Source organism: Periplaneta americana, chromosome 4 (genome assembly GCF_040183065.1).
Source record: "Periplaneta americana isolate PAMFEO1 chromosome 4, P.americana_PAMFEO1_priV1, whole genome shotgun sequence".
NCBI lineage: Eukaryota > Metazoa > Arthropoda > Insecta > Blattodea > Blattidae > Periplaneta > Periplaneta americana.
In genome coordinates, this window is record NC_091120.1 from 201,949,047 (window position 1) to 201,960,195 (window position 11,149).

Below are 11,149 nucleotides of genomic sequence, written 5' to 3' on the forward strand. Positions count from 1 at the left end.
ATATATATATATATATATATATATATATATATATATATATTTTCGAATAAAGCTCATTAAGAGCTTTTCAAAAAGTACCCACACTTGATACTTCTGTACAAATTCAGTGTTGCTAAATAAAAATGGAAGTGGCGCAAGATATTCCTAAAGCCTGGTTAAATCATTCCTTAAATGGTTTCTATGATCGAGTGACACATTGTAAAGCAGCTGAGGGCTACCAATTTGAACACATAATTTAGAAGGTGAGCTAGCTTTGTGTTGTTTTTGTTAAGGAAGGAGTATTATATTATTTTAATATTCGATACACTTTTCTGTTTTCTTGACTTAGCAACACTGAATTTGTACAGAAGTATCGAGTGTGGGTGCTTTTTGAAAAGCTCTTAATGAGCACTATTCAAAAATAAAAAAATATATTGAGTGTTCCATTTAAAATAAGAAAGTTGGAGTTACTTCCGGTTAAACCGGAAGTAGAAAAAACTCGTTAACACCATTATTGAGTTCTTAGTATATGGTTATCCTGACATACGACGTTTCATGTCACTGAACCGCATCTTCAAAAGTTGTTTAGGTGGTGCAGGACTTTTAACTAACCCTGAATATACAAGCATGACTTTACATAATTGAAGTCAGTAAATTTTAGATAGGAATGGTATTTCTGTCAGTTCGCATTAACTTCCTAACTAAACTAAATTAATTTACTTACATAAATATTTATTTCACCTTTGTTGTACTGTTTCATAATATCTTCAATAATTTTCATTGTTATAGTTGCATTTACTACATGATTCTCTCAAGGCCTCTGTATCTGAGATTCTGCCGTCAGATGTCAGCTTATTTCCCTGTACCTCTACGATCACGTAGGCAATGCCCATTATTATAATGCTGTTCTCATTTGGGTGCCTGTCCTTTCAGCGAGACACTGCGGAACTCTAGACATCACAGAATCAGGTCCATGATTGCCGAAGCCTTCAGGAAGAAAGGTCTCACTGTGCACGAAGAAGTCCATGGCATCTCTCAAGAGGGATGCTGTCGGCAAATTGACATGCTTGCCATTCCACCAGGCTCTACATCCGCCTACATTATCGACCCGACAGTCAGGTTCGAGGCACAGGAACAACAGCCCGCTGACGTCCACGCAGAAAAATGCAGGATTTATGAGCCCACAGTTCCATTCTATTTGGAGAAATATCACCTCACCTCCATTGAAGTAGTTGGGCTAATGGTTGGCGCTAGGGGCACAATGCCTCGCCTCTTTGTCAGTTTCTGCAAGAAGTTCCAGCTGAGCAACGACTTCATTCGTGATGTTTCCCTTGCTGCTATCAGAGGATCACTTGCCATTTTAAAATACCACCTGTACTTTGTTTCCTAAAGAGGAAGAACTTTTCTTTGAACGTCTAATCCGTTTGTTCATTATGTTTAGGCCTATTATATGTATGCTCTTATTCTTCCTGTACTTAATTTCCCTTTCTTGTTCATTCTCCACATTTATCTTTTGTGGTCTGTTTTTGTTTTCACTCTGTGTGTTATGCTTTCTCCAATGAGACAGTCCCATTATTGGGAAAGCTGAAAGAGTGTCTTTCTTATTGTTACGTTGTGGGACATGAAGTTGCCACAAAAGGGCAGGATTCAATATTACCAACATTAATTAAATAAAGTAACTTACTGTTGTATTGAAGTAATGACAACATTTAACATAAAATCACAATAAATTTGATTCACAGTCTTCCACGAAGAGAATTTTTATATACTCTTTCTCATACCTCAATTTTTATTTGTTTGGGATTAATTTTTCCATTGCTCCGTTGCATTTTTCTCAAGGCAGACGCTCACCTACCGGAAAAAATTCGTTCGTTGCGTTCGGATTTTTATTGTAGTATCACTCATTGTCCGCATTTCCGAATGAATAATCAAATAGTGTTGTAACACTAACGCCTTCAACGTCGCCGAGGGACATAAAAACTTAAGTTCCTTTTAAGTGTAGGGCAAGAATATACCCAGAATATTTGTAGTGTGTTAGCATCAGTAATTTATTTTGTATACAGCACGTTGAAGTTCATTAGTTTTGCTAAGTGGCCAGTACAAACTTCTGTCCAGATTTCACATGTACTAACCTTTTTATAAAAGAGAGGATTAGGGACGTATATAATAGAAGTTCTATAAAATATAAAACTTGAAAGTGTTAAAATTGTTAATAGTAGTAGAGGTTTCTTCAAACCCCCTTAAATTTTAACACTTCTAGAGTTTTAAGTTTTTTTTTTTTTTTAAAGTTTTCTTTATATAACTAGTGTTAATTTGAACGTCAAAGACAAAAAAAAGTTTTATCTTAAGGGGTTGGGTACAGTTTACAGAAGTAAAATTTTTGAAATATTCAACATTTTTTTCCTCCATTACTGTATCTTGTACAATAACGAAAATTAGCATGTGTAAAACACTGTTCTTGTGCTATATGGAAAAAATACTTTTACGATTAAAAAAAAGTTATTTACATTATTTTTTTCAAACTTCAGTTCACTGTGCAGTGCTGAAGCGTTTCCCACATAACTCAAAAACTATCCAACATTCTGTGATCAAATTTTTTGTGTGTATTTATGCATGTCATATCTACAATATAATGCAAGATCACTTCTCTATCTTTGATAGATTGATAAAAATAAATTCATTTTAAAAAATGGTCAAATATCAGTGTTTTCTTCTAACATAAAAAAAAATTATTTATTAAGGAATGTAGTTGAAAGAGCATGATATTGTAAACATGAGTTTCAGCAATAAAATAAAAGAGAGAGACCATGAAAAAGTCTAAGGTATTCCGAGGTTTTCCTCAGGCGTAAGACAAATGTCGGGATGAGCCCTATAAGAAATGGGCCACGGACCTATATGCCCTTCCCCATATATATTCCCCCCTTATTATAAACGACGTACGCCCTAGTTCAGATACTATACATTGTCTATTAAATATACGAGGTCACTCAATTAGTCGCAAATTGAAAGGACAGGGACCTCTCAAATTGCAGATTTAGATTTCACGGCGCTTTTTCCGACGGCCTTCACATGCTTTGTCATCGAACAACAGATGACAGCGTCTTGCCATCCTAACGGCAAACACCAGCCAACTCCTCCTTGTCCCGTTCCGTGATCACTTGATCAAATCTCAGTCCCCCTCGCGTATGTGGTACCTAAGAGGTTACGTCCAATTTCGGCTTCCCCTTCAAAATTTTCTAGAGCTCCTTCAGGGGAGCAGCGTAACCTGGAGTGAGACTAGTGGCCAACAGGCTTGGAGCTCACATATTTAGTTTTGTACAGCCCCCAACCCCTTGCAAGTTCGCGTTTTGCGTACCTTTTAAATTTGTCCTCCCAATTCTCTTTCGATTTTTCTATTTTTTCGATCATGAAAAAGTTAACAAGTTTATGAGTTATGATGGAAACGCTTCAATGCACAGTGAACTCCCACCGTTCTGAATTTTGCAAAAAATATATAATCTCTTTTAAATCGTAAAAATATTTTTTTTTATATAGCAGAAGGACAGTGTTTTACACATACCAATTTTAATTTTTGTACAAGATATAGTAATGGAGGAAAAAAATGTTGAATATTTCCAAAAATTTTACTGCTGTAAGCTGTACCTAACTGCTTAAAAGGAATGTAACATTTGAATATTAGATAGAGTAGAATATAACGTTAAAACGCCTTTTTTATGTGTTGTCTGAAAGTCGACTGTCCAGAAGAACTTCTGTTTACCCACGTAAAGAGGACCAGGCATTTCGCTGTCCAGTCCTTGGAAGTATATTATATATATATATAGGCCTACAGTAAAAAACAAACTAAATAACGAGATTATAGAAAATCAATGAAAATGCCTTCCGCGAAGTCTATTCTATATCTAGCTAGTTCTTTTGCTACTAATGTTACCCCTCCTGTTCTATAAAGACTAGTTACGTCCCAAGTACCAAATCTCATAACCTTATGCCTTTGCTGTGGTCGTGCCAGAGAATCAGTCCCATTCCGAGGCTATTTGTGAGGTTTCGTAACAAGCTGTTTTATATGATGAAGAGTTATTAGCCCTTCGCCCAACCCCCAAGCTGGAGGACCACCCCTTAAATGATGTCCACGACTGCATATTCAATATATTCGCAGCTACCCTCCATATCTGGAGGCCGTCTCCTCGATCCGCAACCTGAGGACGCGCCATGCCATGGTGATAGGGACCCACATTACATGGAATTCATTGTAGTGGAAACTAATCTTCAGGGTAAGTATTTTCAGTATTTGTTCGTAAATTTCTACTTTCAACGTCAGGATTTAAAAAATTTACGTTACTGTTCGTTGACATGTTTCAGCCTAGGCATGCAGAAGTCGGTGAATTCCTTCCTATGTTGATGTGTTCACACGTCGCTTTACCTAACCTCCTGCAGCGATCGCAGTTTTTACTGTAAACATTCAGTGGCGTATTCCTTACACCGGACAAGGGAATTTCTGACCCCACGTGTTACCGCGTGTCAGACTATATAGCTGTCACCCCTCCTTCACCTGCTGGTGTTTATAAGGAGCTCGACCTAAGTGAGCACATTGCTAGCAGTGGCGGATCACCGATATAAGCACATTGTAAAGACGCGATTTACTCCACGAGAACAGGTCGAATATTTAAAGAGGAATGGGTCCGTCCATATTTTTATTTGATTATTTAACGACGTTGTATCAACTACTCGGTTAAGTGTCGATCCATCCATATTTCGTAGCTTGTGTTCTTTGCAATAAAACAAGTGTCACGTATTTTACTTACGACGCCAAGAGTCATTGTAACGCCACCCAGAATTGTCTTATTGTACGTGTACCGCGTTATGCACAAAAATATTGTACATTCATTAACATTATTATATGTATTAACATTAATAATAATAATAATAATAATAATAATAATAATAATAATAATAAACCTCTGATTGAGGTTCTAGCTAATATGTAATAATAATAATAATAATAATAATAATAATAATAATAATAATAATAACAACAATAATAAACCTCTGATTGAGGTTCTAGCTAATATGTAATAATAATAATAATAATAATAATAATAATAATAAAAATAACAACAATAATAAACCTCTGATTGAGGTTCTAGCTAATATGTAATAATAATAATAATAATAATAATAATAATAATAATAATAATAATAATAACAACAATAATAAACCTCTGATTGAGGTTCTAGCTAATATGTAATAACAATAATGATAATAATAATAATAATAACAACAATAATAAACCTCTGATTGAGGTTCTAGCTAATATGTAATAACAATAATGATAATAATAATAAACTCTGATTGAGGTTCTAGCTAATATGTAATAACAATAATAATAATAATAATAATAATAATAATAACAATAATGATAATAATAATAATAATAACAATAATAAACCTCTGATTGAGGTACTAGCTAATATAATAATAATAATAATAATAATAATAATAATAATAATAATAATAACAATAATAAACTCTGATTGAGGTTCTAGCTAATATAATAATAATAATAATAATAATAATAACAATAACAATAATAAACCTCTGATTGAGGTTCTAGCTAATATGTAATAATAATAATAATAATAATAATAATAATAATAACAATAATAAACCTCTGATTGAGGTTCTAGCTAATATGTAATAACAATAATGATAATAATAATAACAACAATAATAAACCTCTGATTGAGGTTCTAGCTAATATGTAATAACAATAATGATAATAATAATAATAATAATAATAATAATAATAATAATAATAATAATAACAATAATAAACTCTGATTGAGGTTCTAGCTAATATGTAATAACAATAATAATAACAATAATAATGATAATAATAACAACAATAATAAACCTCTGATTGAGGTTCTAGCTAATATAATAATAATCAGGGAAAGGATTTATATGTAAATACATATTTACTTATAAAGCTAATATAATTTATATTTTGCATTATCTTTATGTTTCACAATGTGTAGGGTTGAAAAATCCTACTTTTATTTTCCATATTTTTCCATATTTTAGAGTTTAGTACATATTTTCGTTAATTTCCATATATTTTCCATATTTCATATAAAACAGTCCATATTATATTAGGTTTAACAATAAAACAAAACAAAATTCCATTAACTTTTAAAAATACATTTCAACAATAGAGATTTAAACACATGTTCAGTAATCCCTTTAACATCAGAGTTATTTGAAAATTAGCAGTCCTATCAACAATGGGAAAGTAAGTTACAAAACTGTATTAATTTAATTTAAAATTTTTAACAGACTTCAGTTGTGCAGCTCAACAGTTAAATGCTAGTCAGAGTACACATAGGTTCAGTTTTGTAAATCATACTATAAAGACGGTAAATATGCCAAAAGTACGTCATTCAGTCAATTTAAAATCAAAACTAACAAGTTACATTTCAGAATTTAAAGAAGATGGTTTATCAACTGACAATAAAATATTATTTTGTAATTTGTGTCAGTGTGCAGTATCATCTACACAAAAGTTCCTGGTGCAACAACACATTACAACTAGTAAACATCAGGCCAACAAACAACTAAATTCCAAGCAGAGACAATTGTTTTTAACACAACCAACAACATCGAATGTAAGATCTGAGTTTAACATCGACCTGTGCCGTTCTCTCATCTCTGCTGATATTCCTCTCTACAAACTAAAGAATAAGGTCTTCAGGGAATTCCTTGAAAAATATACTCAACATACAATCCCGGATGAGTCAACACTTAGGAAGACGTATGCTCCATCCATCTACGATGAGACAATACAGAAGATAAGAGATGAAATTAAAGATAGTTCAATTTGGGTTTCCATTGATGAGACTCCCGACAAAGAAGGTAGACTTGTTGGTAATGTAGTTATCGGTTTGTTAAGTGAACAATATTCTGAACGAATTCTTTTACATTGTGATGTTCTAGAAAAGTGCAATAACAAAACTATAGTTAAACTGTTCAACGAAGCTATGGGTATCCTGTGGCCAAAGGGTATTATGTACGATAATGTGTTATTCTTTATTAGCGATGCTGCCCCTTATATGGTCAAAGCTGGACAAGCATTATCTGTTGTATATCCTAAATTGACTCATTTTACTTGTGTGGCGCATGCATTTCATCGTGTGGCAGAAGTGGTCAGAGACAATTTCCCTAAAGTAGATTTGTTGATTTCATCAGTGAAAAAAGTATTTCTCAAAGCTCCCAGTAGAGTTAACGTGTTGAAAGAAATGTACCCTGAAATTCCATTGCCACCAAAGCCAATTTTAACTAGATGGGGTACATGGCTAGAAGCAGTTGAATATTATGCCGAACATATAGACTCTATTAACAATGTTCTCCTTGCATTGGACTCTGAAGATGCAGTCTCAATTGATACTGCGAAAACAGTTACCTGTGACATAAGTGTGAAGAATGACTTAGCTCACATTCAGCATACATTTTCATGCATCATAAAAACGCTCAAAAGTCTCCAAAATAGGCACCTTTCACTATCTGAAAGTTTTGAAATTATAAATAGTACTGTGGAACAACTGAATCGTGGTAGAGGTAAAGTTGCAGATGCAGTAAGAGCTAAGGTGGACACTGTACTTTCAAAAAACCCTGGATATGAAGAACTACAAAAGGTTGTTGCTGTGATGAGTGGTGAATCAACAGTGAAGATTAACTTGGACTTATCCCCAGCAGACATTGTGAAATTGAATTATGTACCAGTTACTTCTTGTGACGTCGAACGCTCTTTTAGTCAGTATAAATCTATCCTCAGAGACAATAGAAGAAGATTCACTTTTCAGCACTTGAAAGAAATGTTTGTAACCTATTGTTATGGTAACAGACAATAAAAATTGTGTTTTGTTGAAACTACATTGGAAGATAAGGTACGTCCATTATATTTTTTGTTTAGTTTGATTAAAATGTACCAATATTTAACGTACATAGTCATTTTTTTATAATTTTAAGTCCATATTTAATTCCATATTTTGGTAAAAATCCATATTTAATTCCATATTTTGGTAAAAATAACTACATATATATTTACATATTTCATATATTTTTAGTCCATATAAATCCGTTCCCTGATAATAATAATAATAATAATAATAATAATAATAATAACAACAACAACAATAATAAACCTCTGATTGATGTTCTAGCTAATATGTAATAACAATAATAATAATAATAATAATAATAATAATAACAATAATAATAATAATCATAATAATAAACCTCTGATTGAGGTTCTAGCTAATATGTAATAATAATAATAAATAATAATAATAATAATAATAATCCGTGGCGCTACAGCCTACTAAGGGCCAAGACCGACCAGCCGGCTGCTGGCCTCACGTCCACATGCCGAAGCAGAGATGGACGATCATCCAACCAGAATGGCGGTATCGTGTGGTTTTCACGATGAGGCCCCCAGCCGTTGTAGCTGGTTTGCGTAACTGGATTTTGCTACCTATCGTAGCTTCCCAAGTGCATCACGATGCTGGGTGGGCACCAGTCCCATACACTGGCCGAAATTTCATGAGAAAATTTCTTCCCCCATGAGGACTCGAACCAGCGCGCATTCCGTAACGCGAGTCCTAGGCAGGATGCCTTAGACCACGACGTCACGGCGCGGGACGGCTAATACGTATATATATATATCTACATATTATCTGGCTGTACATCTCACTTGACGATATGTGTCAGAGGAAGAACAGTTTATTGTTTGTATACATAGGCGGAGAGAGAACAATTTCCTTTGGGGGGAGGGGTAAAGCAAAACCATAGAATTCCGATATAACAAGAAGGTTGTGGGGAACATTATTTACCTCCTCTCCCCCGTTATAGCTTGACCGTGGTACAGTATATCGGTACTGTATATGATCATTTAATAAAGATATTTTCGGGGGCCTGTTTCTTACAGTGTTACATCCATATCAGCGATGTTTCGGACCGAATTGTATAGGGCTTGAACTGTAGGCCTACTACAAATTATAATAGGGCATAACTTAAACCAATCTCCCTATGTTTCTCTCTCATACACAAACAGATGTATACATCAATAACACTATGTAACAGTGCTAACAGAAACTTTTTATCCGAAGCTTACAGTAAATTCTAATTGGACGTCATTTAGCTCAAGTCGTAATGCGTGATCGTGAGGTTCTGGCAGTACATACACATCAAACCATGTGCACTTTCATTTTCACAAACAAAAAATGGCTGTGTCGGGGACACAACCGTGGTCTTACGTGTCTTAAATCGACAGATATTGACGGGGTCAAATCAGGGCGCTAGCATATCGGAGTCGCGACATACAGGCCTACTGCCCGGAAATTTTCGCGCATGCCCAATCGAACTAGACCATACTAATTTCAATCGTGTTATTAACAGGCTTCGAGACTTCGGACCCGATAGAGCAGTTCAGTGGGAAATCCGCATAACGGCGTACTGAGTGTAGTGGTAATGCGTAATAATAATAATAATAATAATAATAATAATAATAATAATAATAATAATAATAATAATAATAATCTTTATTGTCATTGAATGAAAAACTTCACTGTAGACATTGTCAAATGTTACAATCTTACTGCAATACATTTCATAGATATACAAAATAAAAATTTAATTTATTAAAACGATGTAGATATTTATCAAATTGTCGCCCTGGTTGGCAAGTTGGTATAGCGCTGGCCTTCTATGCCCAAGGTTGCGGGTTCGATCCCGGGCCAGGTCGATGGCATTTAAGTGTGCTTAAATGTGACAGGCTCATGTCAGTAGATTTACTGGCATGTAAAAGAACTCCTGCGGGACAAAATTCCGGCACATCCGGCGACGCTGATATAACCTCTGCAGTTGCGAGCGTCGTTAAATAAAACATAACATTGAACATTTATCAAATTACATAATATAAAGTTAAAAGTACTATATATACTAGATAAAAGACAGTATCAAGTACTAATTGTCATATGTTTAATGGCTATAGCCTATATATTATTTAATGTACCGAAGTACATATGATATTTCCATGCAGATATTCTGCGTCATCATACGATGAAAGAGTAATGGAACGGAGAAAAATTCTCTCCGGCGCCGGGATTTGAACCCGGGTTTTCAGCTCTACGTGCTGATGCTTTATCCATTACTCTTTCATCGTATGATGACGCAGAATATCTGCATGGAAATATCATATGTACTTCGGTGCATTAAAATAATATATATGATATTCGTAAATCACTTCGTGATTTAAGATGGCGCATATTCCGTCGGATCCCGGCCAACTAGTCACTCATAAGGCGTGCACCTCAGCACATGTGTGAACTTTAGTCCTAAGTTCATAGACATCTATGACGTAGTGCAGAGGGCGGCCACTAGAGGGAACCCAAGAGTTGGAACTTAAACTGAGACGATTCTGTACGTCGCCGGGGTGGGTATCCGGTGTGGCTTAGTGGATAAAGCATCAACACGTAGAGCTGAAAACTCGGGTTCAAATCCCGGCGCAAGAGAGAATTTTTCTCCGTTCCATTACTCTTGCATCGTTTAATGACTAGTTAAGAATACTACAACAGAGGTTAATAATAAACTTAAAAAATGCAACATAAGGTAGTGCAATTTGCTCTGTTCAGTAATACATTGAAATTTAAATGTAAATTGATTTACCACTAGGTTTCATTTAAAATCTCATTATTAAAAAAAAAATTAAGAACCAACAACCATAACATTTAAAACTGCATTGTTTAAAAATGTATGTTAATTTCAAAGAACTCATTTATTGAGTAAAGTGGGTTTTTAATTAACCAACTGTACAATTTTGTTTTATAACTTTCAATAGGAAGAAGTTGAATGTTTAAAGGGAGCTTATTAAATAATTTGATTCCAATCAACTTATAATATTTTTGTCACACTAAGTCTACAAAGTGGATAATCTAATAATTGCCTATTCCTCGTTGTATGATTGTGTATCTCACTTCTCATGTTAAAATCCTGCAAATGTTCTTTCATAAACACTAGAACATCATAATATGTACAGATTTATGACGGTCTGAATACCTGTCTGTATGAACAGAGGTCTACAGTGTGTTCTACTAGTTGAGGTTCAGGTACAGTGGGTGG